Genomic DNA, 15,077 nt, shown 5'->3' with positions numbered 1-15,077 from the left:
CTAGAGCCCCACGAGTGAGAATGGACTGTTAAGCCGCAAAAGGCAGCGGATGCCCGTTGCACCGTCCCCGTTGGGACCATCACTGAAGTTGCTGTTTGTTTGAAAAGGTTTAGAAAGTTTGAAATGATGAAAATGAAAATGACCGAGTACTTCACCAGATTTGTTTGTGATTTGCAACCGGCTGGAGCCGGCACCGTTGTCCCCGTGGGGACCGTTTAAAGTTTAAATTGCATGGGAACTATCCATGGACAAGCCCGTGAACTTGCAGGGCACCACAAACGTTAAGTGGCTTGTAAATATGTTGGGTACCGTTACCGTTTCCGCAATGCCGCCTCCGGAGAGGCAGGTTGGAGGGAGGGCCCTGAGCAGAGCAGGCCAGGGCCCAGCCACCAAAGGAACCGGTGGCCACCCTCTGGAGGGGAAGGACAGATCCCGCTCGGGTGACTTGTGCTGGACTGTGGGTCAAGGGGTGCTGCCTGGGTTTTAGGGGCAGCATCAGGGCCAGGTTGCTTGGGTGGGAGAGAGCGGAAACCGTGACCGTACACCGTTGCAACGTTAAAAGTAAATGTGCCTCCCGTTTTGGGAAGAGTTCTGATTAAAAATGTTATTTATGTTTTGCTTAACCCTGTTATCCCCTTTTTACAGAAAAATAAAACCGGTGTAGGACGGCAGCCCGCGGACAGTCTGCATTTTGCTAAGGGGGAATGTGTCGCCCTTGGCAAGCCAGGGGACACAGGTCAAACACCACCACACCCCACACTCCAGGTAGGCACATCACAGCTAACCACAAATCCTTGTTGCCTTCCTCCAGAGGTTGATGATGCACACCAGGGGGTGGGCCAGGCGGTTGGCTCCGCCCACCAAGGAGCTCACAACTCTGGAGGCAGGAAGAAACCAGGCAGATGAGTCCAGGAGGAGGAAGTGGGAGGAGTAACAACAGAGATAGCTCAGGGAGGAGTAGGAGTGAGGAGCTAAAGTGGAGGAGTTAAGAAAGTGAAAGTGAAAGTAGAAAAGGAGAAAAGCGAGTGAAGTGACAGAAGAGAAAGACAGCCTGAAGGGTCCAGCTTTGTGAGGGCCAGAACAGCAAGGTCAGCAACGGCGGTGACTGTCTGGAGGGGGACCGTTTGGAAGTTCCTGGAAGGACCCCGTTGGCTGTGTGCCAGGTGGTCTGGAGCAGTGTTCCGAAGGACAGTCAGCACCAGGGCAGGGGCCTCTCGGACCCCGGCAAGGCTAGGAGTCGCCAGATTTGCCAAATCCGTCAGTGACGGGGACGCAGATCCCCCAACAACCAAGTCCCGATTGAAGGCAACAGCCCAACCAGTATTGGAGAGACACCACCACCGCCACGGCACAAGTTTCTCAGGGCCAGCGCCTGCGGGCAAAGTGTAGAGCTCCTCTGGCCCAGATTGCAGCCGGGGAGCGGGTAACCGGAGGGAATCCACCGCTACCATCAGTCAACACAGGTGCAAGGAAGAGAGACATCACCGTCACCTACCGGGAGTGCAGGTGCAGCCGTCTGTGGGACCGTCCTACCAGCCGTTGGTTTACCGTACAAACTGTGTCCGTGTGTCAGGCTGAGTGAGTACCATAGTGCCGCAAGGCACAGCGCTGCCCCCGCGTCCCTGCGCCCTCCAGGCCCTACACTTTACATCTCATCACCGGGCCCCGGGATCACCAACCCCTACCCACGGAGGGGCAACACAACACCTGGCTGCTCCGCATCACCATCCCCGGGACCCCCACGCTGAGCAGCGGTGGTGCAATCACCACAACCGTGGGTGGCGTCACGAACTATAACAATCCCTTCACCCAACAAACACCCCCTTTTCACTCACGGGCGAGGAGTGTCGCTCGAGACACCCCGGGATCCGGCCCACCGCTTGAGCCACCACTGAGCAGCTGCCGGACCCGAGCAGAAGGGGTGAGCGCGGTGTGCTGACACCCTCCTCCCCGCCCGCGACACTAGCATACAAAAATATGGCAAAGCTCAAGTAATTTTTTTTTATAGTTTTTTGGGAAAAAAAAATAAAAAATGCTTCCCTGGATTTTCCATTGACAGTGAAGGTAACACCAAGCAGTGGGGGTAGGCAGCCAGTAGCTGCTTGGATTACCCTTATCTAGCAATACAAAAAATGCAGCGGGAGCCCATATATTTATTTTTTATTATTTAAATAACTAAAAAAAATATGGGCTTCCTTGTATTTTGATTGCCTAACATGACAGTGCTGTAAAAGTAAATCATTAAAAAAATGACGTAGCGCCCCGCGGTATTTTTGATTCTCAGCGCAGTTAAAGCAGACAGCTACAGGTTGCCACCCCCATCTGCCTGGTGTTACCTTGGCTGGCAATCAAAATACAGGGAAGCCCATCAATTTTTTTTTATTTAAAAAAATAGTTAAAAAAAAATGACGTGGGGTCCCCCCATTTTGGATAACCAGCTAGGGCAAAGCAGACAGCTGTAGACTGAAAACCACAGCTGGCAGCTTAACCGTGGTTGGGGATCCAATGTGGAGGTCACCCCAGGCTCTTTTTTATAATTATTTTATAAATAATAATTACAAAAAAGGTAGGGTCCCCCCCAAATTGGATCACCAGCCAAGGTAAAGCGGACAGCTGTGGTCTGGTATTCTCAGGGTGGGAAGGTCCATAGTTATTGGCACTTCACAGCCTAAAAATAGCAGGCCGCAGGTGCCCCAGAAGTGACGCATCCACTAGATGCGCCAATCCTGGCGCTTCACCCCAGCTCATCCAGTGCCCTGATGTAGTGGCAAACGGGGTAATAAATGGGGTTGATACTAGCTGTAAGGTCACCTGACATCAAGCCCAGCAGTTTGTGATGTCATGGCGTCTATCAGATACCAGACATCACAAACTGTCAATACTAACAAAAAAAGTAGACAAAAAAAATGTATTTGAGAAAAATACTCCCCAAAACATTCCCTCTTTCACCAATTTATTGTAAGGAAAAAAAATAAGGGGGTCCCACGATGACTCTGGACCGTCTAGAATATGGGGGGACACGCTCAGGGAAAATATCCCCCATTTTCTAGGAGTGCAGACCCCCCATGTCAGGAGTGTGGGTGCAATGAATCTGCACCCACTCTCCCCGGGTCCACAGCAGCAGAGTCCATGTCGTAAGTGTTGCTACCAAAGCTGCAATGTCCTGCTCATGAAGTAAGGGCATGCCTAATCAGGAAAACTATTCTACATTTCTAAATATTGGTATTTGCTGATATTATTGCTATTCCACCTACCATATATTGGGGATAGGATCTTGGAGATGGAATACCCCTTTAAGTCCAGTTATCCAGCTGAATGAATACTAAACAACAGAGCTCGCTATTTAATGCTTTTTCTTGTGGCATATAACGGACTCTCATGTTTGGTAGTCGCTCAGCAGGGCAACTATGAAATCAAATATCTCCATTTGGAAATATAGTATAGCTCTCCTGATCAACTATGTTCCTTACCTCATGAGCAGGGCATTGCAGTTGCTTACAGATGCATGGTTATCGCCACTCACTGTGTCTGAACACAGGAAGCTGAGCTGACAGCTGCTCTGTGCATGCGGCAGCGTCTATTGTGAAGGAGGGGCCGCGGGGGATCAACACTGCACAGGTACGAGGGTCACCGGGGAACACCGGTGGGGTTATAGGGGGTGACCTGGCAGGGCCTGGCGAGGAGTTTTCTGTCGCATGTGTCATGGCACATGTGACAGAAGTCATAGGAGTAGGGTGAATGCGGCCAGCGCGCTGCTGTGCGCGTGGCCATCTTGGATTTCCGGGAGGGGGTCGGGGGGCACTTTGGTGACACCGGGGGACCGGAGGGGACCGAGGAGGAGATTTATTTCCCATCTGACATGTTTGTTCATGCCAGATGGGAGATAAATAAATAATTTTTTACCGACGATGTCATTTACTGTAACGTGATCATCTGTGTACGGTGTATACCGGTGATCACGTGAGCGGGGACCGGAAAAACCGGCCTGAATCATGATCTCCAGGGTCTCAGCTACCCCCTGAAACCCTGGAGATTTTCTGACTCTGGGGGGCGCTATTCACTTATTTCTGCCTGCTGTTTATAAACTAAATAGGATAAATGAAGTGAGGGGCTCAGTTACATTGATCAATGTGATTGCTAAATATCTCCTTTTTCCTAATATTCATGGCAGGTATGCATTTCATTATTCACACTTTCAAGTTAGCAAGTGGCATTTTTCATTGTATGCTTCAATGTTTTTTGGTATGCTTATAGCATTATAATATTATCTAACTTTGATGTGCAGCCTTATCCTTATATACTATGTATTTTTTGGGCTTGCACTCATAATACATATTAGTGCTCACTTCAGTTATCCTATTTAGTATTATGAAGTTTTTTTTCTGAATGTGAACACAGCTCCGCCCCTTTCGGCCATGTTTTTTCCATCTCCTATATAAGAAAGTCCTTGGTTACCCCTTTCCACACACAGCAGTTTTTAATTGCAATGAGATGACACACAGTTAGGGTCATAGAGCTAGGGACCCCAATGTAGAGATATACCTTGACGAAGTTTTGGGGCTCAGTTACATTGATCAATGCGATTGCTAAATATCTCCTTTTTCCTAATATTCATGGCAGGTATGCATTTCATTATTCACACTTTCAAGTTAGCAAGTGGCATTTTTCATTGTATGCTTCAATGTTTTTCTGTATGCCTATAGCATTATACTATTATCTAACTTTGATGTGCAGCCTTATCCGTATGTGCTGTTTATAAACGGCAGATCAGAATAAGGCTACATTCACGCGACCGATCCTTTTTTGCGGTCCGCAAAAAACGGTCCTTTTTTTTCACGGGTGCATCTGTGTGGCATCCGTTTCCGTTCCGTATACGGTCCGTATGTCATCCGTGCGCCTTCAGTTTTTTTGCAGTACGCAAAAAAAAAATGGAAGGAGGGAAATACATAAATTTACCCAGGATCCATAGCTTCAACCTACAGTGCCTACAAGTAGTATTCAACCCCCTGCAGATTTAACAGGTTTGATAAGATGCAAATAAGTTAGAGCCTGCAAACTTCAAACAAGAGCAGGATTTCTTAACAGATGCATAAATCTTACAAACCAGCAAGTTATGTTGCTCAGATAAATTTTAATAAATTTTCAACATAAAAGTGTGGGTCAATTATTATTCAACCCCTAGGTTTAATATTTTGTGGAATAACCCTTGTTTGCAATTACAGCTAATAATCGTCTTTTATAAGACCTGATCAGGCCGGCACAGGTCTCTGGAGTTATCTTGGCCCACTCCTCCATGCAGATCTTCTCCAAGTTATCAAGGTTCTTTGGGTGTCTCATGTGGACTTTAATCTTGAGCTCCTTCCACAAGTTTTCAATTGGGTTAAGGTCAGGAGACTGACTAGGCCACTGCAACACCTTGATTTTTTTCCTCTTGAACCAGGCCTTGGTTTTCTTGGCTGTGTGCTTTGGGTCGTTGTCTTGTTGGAAGATGAAATGACGACCCATCTTAAGATCCTTGATGGAGGAGCGGAGGTTTTTGGCCAAAATCTCCAGGTAGGCCGTGCTATCCATCTTCCCATTGATGCAGACCAGATGGCCAGGCCCCTTGGCTGAGAAACAGCCCCACAGCATGATGCTGCCACCACCATGCTTGACTGTAGGGATGGTATTCTTGGGGTCGTATGCAGTGCCATCCAGTCTCCAAACGTCACGTGTGTGGTTGGCACCAAAGATCTCGATCTTGGTCTCATCAGACCAGAGAACCTTGAACTAGTCTGTCTCAGAGTTCTCCAAGTGATCATGAGCAAACTGTAGACGAGCCTTGACATGACGCTTTGAAAGTAAAGGTACCTTACGGGCTTGTCTGGAACGGAGACCATTACGGTGGAGTACGTTACTTATGGTATTGACAGAAACCAATGTCCCCACTGCCATGAGATCTTCCCGGAGCTCCTTCCTTGTTGTCCTTGGGTTAGCCTTGACTCTTCGGACAAGCCTGGCCTCGGCACGGGTGGAAACTTTCAAAGGCTATCCAGGCTGTGGAAGGCTAACAGTAGTTCCATAAGCCTTCCACTTCCGGATGATGCTCCCAACAGTGGAGACAGGTAGGCCCAACTCCTTGGAAAGGGTTTTTTACCCCTTGCCAGCCTTGTGACCCTCCACGATCTTGTCTCTGATGGCCTTGGAATGCTCCTTTGTCTTTCCCATGTTGACCAAGTATGAGAGCTGTTCACAAATTTGGGGAGGGTCTTAATTACTCAGAAAAGGCTGGAAAAAGAGTTAATTAATCCAAACATGTGAAGCTCATTGTTCTTTGTGCCTGAAATACTTCTTAATACTTTAGGGGAACCAAACAGAATTCTGGTGGTTTGAGGGGTTGAATAATAAATGACCCTCTGAATAAACTTTTCACAATTTAAAAAAAAAAAAAAAAAAAAAAAAAGAAATAACATTCTTTTTTGCTGCAGTGCATTTCACACTTCCAGGCTCATCTACAGTCCAAATGTCACAATGCCAAGTTAATTCCGAATGTGTAAACCTGCTAAATCTGCAGGGGGTTGAATACTACTTGTAGGCACTGTACATGAGATGGTCACATGTTCACTCCAGTGCCATTTTCTACTGCTTTTCACAGCATAGAGTGCTCCTGTGATTTTCCTGTGCTTGTACACTTCATAACATTATAATGGCAGAAAGACACACAATGTCCCACTCTCCTGCATTTTGTAATTTTGCACCCTTTGGTGCCTTTCATGTGGCACTAAGGGGTGCTTAGCCTTGTATTTACCAAAAAATCAAATAAATTAAAAAAAAATGACGTGGGTTTCCCCCTATTTTTGTAGCCAGCTAGGGTAAAGCAGACGGCTGCAGCCTGCAGACCACAGCTGGCAGCTTCACCTTGGCTGGTAATCCAAAACTGAGGGCACCCCATGCTGTTATTTTAAATTAAATAAATAATTAAAAAAAAAAAAACTCATTGGGGTCCCCCCAAAATTGGATCACCAGCCAAGGTAAAGCGGACAGCTGGGGTCTGATATTCTCAGACTCGGGAGGTCCATGGTTATTTGACTCTCCCTAGCCTAAAAATAGCAGGCCGCAGCCGCCCCAGAAGAGGCGCATCCATTAGACGTGCCTATCCTGGTGCTTCGCCCCAGCTCATCCCGTGCCTTGGTGCAATGGCAAATGGGTTAATATATGGGGTTAATACCAGATGTGTAATGTCACCTGGCATCAAGCCCTGGGGTTCGTGAGGTCAGGCTTCTATCAGATACCCGACATCACCAACCCAGTCAGTAACGAAAGAAAATAGACAACAAACACATTTTTATTTGAAAAAACACTCCCCAAAACATTCCCTCTTTCACCAATTTATTAGAAAGAAAAACAAATCCAGGTCTGCTGTAATCCAAGGGGTTCCCATGATGATCCATACCATAGTCACTGTCCCAGTCAATGAAGAACAGAATGTTCCCCATTGGCTGGGAGAGCAATGCAGTGACCTGAGCTAACATCAATAGGTCAGCCCAGGTCACTGCAGGGCATGACAAGTGCTGCTGTCAGGAGCGAGGTACATTACCTGTGGTGATGATCTCCTGCACTGCTGATAGCAGAGCTGTCACTGACTTCAATGACTGCCGCCTTCACAGCCAAGTATCGCGGGAGCCTGTGACGTCACTGCTAGTCACAGTCTCGGGTCGACAGCGAGAGGAAATGTGAAGCTGCAGCCATGGAGGACAGTGACAGCGCTGAGGTCGGGAGGGCAGGACTTCATCACCGCAGGTAAGCCGAGCGGGGTAATGTGTGTGGAGTGCCAGGTGGGTGGAGCCAAGTGGGGTAATGTGTGCGGAGTGCGAAGTGGGTGGAGTAGCGGGGCCATGTGTGCGGGCGGTGGAATGCAAAGTGGGTGGAGTCTAGCGGGGCCATGTGGCGCTGAGAACGTCAGTGCCGGGGTCTGCATGGCTGGGGACAGGTGAGTGTCAGTGAGTGTAAGTGTGTGTGTGTGTGTGTACATGCCGAGTGCATGAGGGGGCGGAGCTCAGCGGGGAAGTGGCGGCTCCCTGCACATAACTAGGGTAAATATCGTGTTACCATGGAAAGCGCTTTGCTTGGATACCCGATATTTATCTTGGTTACCAGCTTACAGCAGGCTGCCAGCGATGGCTCCATGCACACTGTAGCTGTAAAAAGCCCTGCTTTTGGTGATCAAACTGTTCTCGAAACTAACTCGAACTGTTGAGCTTTTAGCAAAAAGCTTGAGTTCAAGTTCGATCTCGAGCACCCCCAAAATCACTCGAACATGAAATTGGCGAACCACGAACATTGCTCAACTCCAATAACAATATTTATCCATGGTTTTATCACAGTGGACTCAAAATGCATTAGGGTGGGTGGATGTGTTGTCAATTGTCAGTCTTGAGAAGGGATTTGGGTGGAGTCAGACACTCGTTTAATAATGAAGAGCTGCATGCCTCTTCATGAATTTGGATCATCCGACAAGTGATGTGCACCTCCATGTGCCACTCCAGAAATATTACTCCAGTTTTTAACTGAGTAAGATTTCTATAAATGCCAGAACTCATGATGAGTTAAGCCTGCTTTACACCTTTCAATTAAGCATACGATATTGTATGCGATGTGACACGCCCCCATCGTATGTGCGGCACGATCAATTTGTTGACCGTGTCGCCCACTTGATTAAAAGCTGTCACACGTACTTACCCTTCCATACGACCTCGCTGTGGGCGGCGAACATCCACTTTCTGGAGTGGGAGGAACGTTCGGCGTCACACGGCAGCCAGCCAATAGAAGCGGAGGGGCGGAGATGAGCGGGACATAAACATCCCGCCCACCTACTTCCTTCTGTATTGCCGGCGGGACGCAGGTAAGATCTGTTCATCGTTCCCAGGGACTGCGATGTGTGCTGCCTCGGGAACATTGAACAACCCGAGGTGCAATTTTTAGGAAATGAACGACATGTATGCGATGAGCGGATTTACATTCAATCGCAGTCGCACGTAGCTGTCACATGCTACAACACCACTAACAATGGCGGATGTGCGTCACTTACGACGTGACCCCGCCGACACATCGTTAGATATGTTGTAGCGTGTAAAGCGGCCTTTAAACAAGATGTGGCATCAAGACCCCGCTGCTCCCCCTGGTAATACCCCAAAGATGTGCCAAATTTTGTAACTTTTCAAGCAATTTACACCAGAATTCTGGCAAAATTGCTTTGATGAATTGGGGAATTGGGGCCAATGCTTTGCCATGTTGTAAACAAAATCTTGGCTATGGACAGTTTAGTAATTTCCGCTGATTTGAGTGGTTGGCACAATGTGTAGAGCTTCAGTAGCTCACATTGTCGCATATAATCTGCTATGGAATATGTATTACACTATTTGAGTCTCAATGAGGGAGGGACCAGCCAAATGTATAAATAAGAACAGTCCCTCCCAAACATATGTTACTGGGCTACCTCTGTGTGCTCACCAAACTCAGATGTCCTTTGGAAAGGATGATATACTGATCCAGATGGACAACGACCAGAAGCATATGTAAAGATTGGTGAAGAGATGTTTCAATTACAATGAAATAGAGGTGCTGGTTTGGCCCCCAGAGTCCCCATATTCCATATGACACATCTGCACCGGGGCCTGGGTTGACTCATTACCGGGCAGCGGTTCTGCTCCTGGGGCTCCGCGGTGGCGTGGCCCGGTTCCGTGACCCTTGCGGTGTCATTTAGTAAAGAGAAAAAGGATGATGACAATTTATTCGTGACACCATCTGTGGTATGCACAAGTTAGGTATGGCCGCTGCGGGATGGGGACCTCTAGGGCAGATGGTGACGCAGCTTGGTTGGTGTAGCTTTCCACAGGTAGAGCTGGGCCCTAGGGTGGATGGGAGTGGTAGTAGTAGTCGATTGCTGGGGTTGCCGGGTGGGAGGCGCAGTCGAATAACGGAGCGACACAGGGATGCAGTCTCAAGGTTTTTACTCACTGTAGCAGGTTCCAAGGTGCCAGAAACCGCCTTTGGAGTGCTGAGGTTTCACTGCGATGGGCTCCAGCCGATCCCAGGCAGTTTAAAGGTCGAGTCCTTTGCACCTTTCTTATATGTACCTTCCCTGGCCATCTTCCTGCGCTTGCTTCTCCCTCCTGCCTTGAGCCCTCGCTCACTGAACCCTGTGCCAGTGACCGTGGACACTGCTGGGTGGTGTGAAGGTCTATCCCTTGGTCCTTTTGGGTCACCTTCCAGCGAATTCATGTGCAGATATGTCTTTGGTGCTTGCAGTCACCTGAGCCACTGGTTTTACTAGCGGAGTACGTAGGTTCTTCTCCTCTAGCCTAGGGACCAGTCCCCGTGTTGCGGCCAAGTCCTTCCACCCATAGATTCTATGTGGAACAAGGCCACAGAAGGATGTTGCACTTACCGTGGTCTTGACCCCTTCTGTCTGTGCCTGGGCCGAGCAGTACAAGCTCCAGGCCACGGGTCTTCACTCCTCCACTGCTCCTCTCCTTTCCTTCTCTCTCCACACTCCACACTGACTGAATGTTCCCACTCTAAGACTACATTCCCCGGCCTGGCTTCGGGTATTACATGCCATTGCCATGTATGATGAGGTGTTGCTGAGTGAGGGTGTTGTGCTTTGTGTGAACTTGTGGTGACCTCCTCCATACCCAGGATGAAATATCACATCTCTGGATGAGGTACAGTACCTCTGTGGCGACTGAAGCCTCAGGGGTGCCACACACCCATTGTAGCGTTGGGCTTTACCCTTCTCCATGTCATTCTGCGTCCTTCAATTCAAGTTTTCAGAAGGCCTGCATGTGCAGGGAATCTGAGTTTGGTGAGCACCCAGAGGTGGCCCAGTACATACGTTTGGGAGGGACTGCTTTTACTTATACATTTGGGTAGTCCCTCCCTCATTGAGACTCAAAAAGAAGTGGAATAAGTATTCCATAGCAGTTTTCAGTACGCTCATTGTAGCTTTGGGCTTTACCCTCCTCCACAACCATGTCAATCTGCAGCCCTCAATTTCAGAGGGCCTGCAGGTATCAGTAAATCTGAGTTTGGTGAGCACCCAGAGGTGGCCAAGTAACATACTGTATGTTTGGGAGAGGCTGCTCTTACTTATACATTTGAGCGGTACTTCCCTCATTGAGACTCACATAGTGGAATACATATTCCATAGAAGTGTACAATGCGCCCATTGTGGGTTGGGCTTGACCCTCCTCCTCCTTCCGCCATGTCATTCTGCGGCCCTTAATTCAATTTTTGAGCGGGAATGCAGGTGTCAGGAAATCCGAGTTTGATGAGCAGCCAGAGGTGGCCCAGTAACATACGTTTGGAAGGGACTGCTCTTACTTATACATTTGGGTGATCCCTCCTTCATTGAGACTCAGATAGTGGAATACATATTCCATAGCAGTTTACAATGTGCCTATTGTAGGGGTTCACAGCCTGGCTTGTGGCACCCACGTCAGCCACATTAATACTTTGCTAGTGGGCTTGCCAAATACAAAGCAGTACTACTATCATTTTGTTCTGTTTGATGCACTAAATGCACCAGTCCAGTTTCACAAATATTTTGTGGGTCATACATCTTGTCTTGTGACATCCTCATCAGCCACATTAATACGGTGCTAGTGGGCTTGCTAAATACAAAGAAGTACTACTCGCATTTTGGGCTTCCTGGTACAAAGTATTTACTGGTACTTTTTTCACAATATTTTTGGGGTCAAAGTTTGCTGGCTTTGACCATCAACATCTGCAAATATGTAATCAAAACCCAAAATGACAAAAAAGCAAGTTGTTAAGGGATGTGGCCGTGGGCGTGGTGTCAGTGGTGGGCGACAAGGCACTGTGTCAGGTCAGAATAAGCTTGATGCATCCAGTGTTCCTTGCCAAATTTCCTGGTCTGGAACATAAAGTATGTGGAAGCCAGAAGAGCGAGAGCAGATTCTGTCTTGATTGACAGACAAGACCTCTTCGCATTTCTCAAGCAGGAACAAATCTTCCACAGCCACACAGTATACGGTGGATACACAGAAGGCTAGCCCATCCAATCCTTAAAAAGGTCTTCCTTCCTCCCCCCTCATCATCTGTCACAGGAGACATATGACCCCAAGCTTGTCCACTCTGAGGATCTGTTTTGCACGTATCCTTTGGTTGGCTCTGACCTCTCACCATGCAGCATTTAAGAGGGATATGAGGAGGTGGCGTGCATTGATGCACAAGTATTTGAGGACCTACAGCGAGAAGAAAGCCACTTTGAGGAACCTGATTTAATGTGTCTAGAGGTGGAGGCTGATCATGATGAGACACAGTGGCCATCAGGGCAGCCTACAATCTACACTGGGAAGGAGGATGAGATGGAATACTAGGTGGTCCACTGATCCGACCTGCACCGTTGTCATGCATAGCCAGCACAGCAACACAGAGGAAGATGGTAATGTAGCACCAACAGAGGCACCAAGGCATAGTGGTTTGTCCAAATGAGATCTGGGTCAATTGTTCCAAAGAGCACCCCCACTGTGGCCCAAGTCAGGGCAAGGAGGCGTTCAGCTGCTGTCTGGAATTGTTTTTCTGAAAATCTTTCAGAGAAAAACATTGTAATCTGTAGCATCTGCCATACCAAGTTGAGCAAAGACCAGGGCAAAGGCAACCTGAGCACCACCATAGCAGCAAAGCACCCTAGTTGGAGGGCAGAACACCAGGGTACCAAATTTGTGTCTGCTGGTCAAACCACTGCCATGTCACATGTGCTACATCCTTCACAATCTGCTGTCCAGGAAGCAGGCACTCATACATACTGACCACAAGCTGTGATTGCACAGACACAGCAAACATCAACCACATTCACTTCCTTGTCCCAGCGAAACATCCAGTTGTCTGTGCCTGAGGGCTTAGAAAGGAAGCATAAATACCCAGCCACGCACCCATGGGCACAAAACCTAAACTTGCACATTGCGAAATTGCTAGCTGTGGAGATGTTGCAGTTTAGGCTTGTGAGAACACAGTGATTCCATGATCTCTTGCCTGTGGCTGTCCAACAATACAGTGTTTCCAGCCACCACTATTTTGCCCAGTGTACCGTCCCTGCTTTACACAAGCATGTGTTAAACAATCTCAACCATGCTCTGACCAACATCGTAACCAGGTAGGCCCACCTAACAGACACATGGACAAGTTGTTGAGAAGAGGGACAATACATATCTTTCATTGCACACTGGATGAGCCTTGTGGAGGCTGGGACAAAGTCACAAACTGAAATATCACACATTCTTACCCACGCCAAGAATAGCAGGCCCAACTTCTATCAGGGTTTCCGCCTCATCATATGCCACTTTCTATCTCCCCTCCTTCTGCTCCTCTTCCTCTGCTGAATTACCCTCCCCATCACTGCCAAGCTGGGAGCTGTGCAGCAGCACATGGGCAAAGCAGCAACACGCTCTGTTGAAGCTGATCTGTTTAGGTTAGAAACCACAAACTGCAGTAGAGCTTTGCAAAGCTATAAAAGAACAGACCGATCAGTGGCTGTCCCCGCTGCACCTCCAACCTGGTGTGGTCATCTGCGATAATGGGCATAACCTGGTGGTGGCTTTAAAAATCGGAAAGCTGGTACACGTGCCATGCATGGATCACATGCTGAATCTAGTTGTTCAGAAATTTCTCAAAACATACCCTGACTTGCCGTACTTACTTAAGAAGGTATGCCGTATTAGCGCCCATTTCCGCCGTTCCTCTACCGATTTTGCTGGTCTTACAGTGCTCTAAAAGTACTTGAATTTGCCAAGTCACCGACTTATGTGTGACCTGGCCATGTGGTGGAACTCTACATATCATATGTTGGCAAGGATTAGTGAGCAGCAGAGGGCAGTAGCTGAATACCAGCTTCAACATGCCCGTCAGACTGAGAGTCAGCCACCACACATAACTGAGTGGGTGTGGATCGCTGATATTTGTGAGGTTCTTGATAACTTTGAGTACTGCGCCAAACTCGTGAGAGAAGATTAGGCTATTATCACCTTAAATATTCCACTGCTGTGTCTGTTGAAACAATCACTGGATAATCTCAAAGAGGAAGGTTTGAGTGCGCAGCATGTGGCTATAGAGCCAGATTTCCCAATGGGTGATACTACCCAGCTCAGCCAATATTTTGAGGCAACATTGGGTATTGATGATGAGGATGAGGAGGGAGAGGACTTGTTTTTCTGTGTTACCGAGGGGACTCCCAATTCTACACAGGGGACTCTCAACCCCAGCTTCATGTGGGTCCAACATGGAAGGGCTGGAAAGGAGGAGGTGGAGGAGGAGGTGAGTCAGCATGAGGAGAGGATGGGTATTGTTCCTCCTGGTTGGGACACAGAACATTTGCCTGTTTGCTGCTTGGCCCACATGGTACAGTTCATCTGTAAGTGTCTGTGGCAAGACCCTCTCGTGATACACATTTTATCCAACAACCTATACTGGTTGGCCACCTTTCTGGACCCACGATACAAGGAGAAATTTCCCTCTCTACTTTTGGAGTCACCAAAGGGTTGCACAATGGAATCCTTCAAGAAGGTCATTGTAGATCAGTTGCTGAAAACATCACCCTCAGACATTGCTGGTGGCAAAATTACCAACTTTTTTCAAACCAAAGATTAAGGCTATGTGCGCACTTACCGGATTTTGCCGCGGATTTTTTTGCGGTTTTGCTGCATGTTTCGCTGCAGAAAATGTTCATAACATCTCTGCAGTGAATCACCAGCAAAACCTATGGGAAAAAAAAATCCTGTGCGCACTAGGCGGAATTTGACAGCTGCATGTTTTGCTGCGGGATTCCCCTAGGCGGAATTTGACAGCTGCATGTTTTGCTGCGGGATCTATCTATCCCTCTATCTGTCTGTCTATCTATCTATCTATCTATCTATCTATCTATCTATCTATCCCTCTATCTGTCTATCTATCCCTCTATCCCTCTATCTATCTATCCCTCTATCTATTCTTCTGTCTCTTTAGCTATCTATCTCAGAGTGAAATGACTTTTTTTTTTTTTTTCAATGTGCTTTATTGCATTGAATGCAATAAAGCACATC

This window comes from Anomaloglossus baeobatrachus, chromosome 6 (genome assembly GCF_048569485.1).
Source record: "Anomaloglossus baeobatrachus isolate aAnoBae1 chromosome 6, aAnoBae1.hap1, whole genome shotgun sequence".
In the NCBI taxonomy this organism is placed as follows: Eukaryota; Metazoa; Chordata; class Amphibia; order Anura; family Aromobatidae; genus Anomaloglossus; species Anomaloglossus baeobatrachus.
This window is presented reverse-complemented; position numbering follows the sequence as displayed.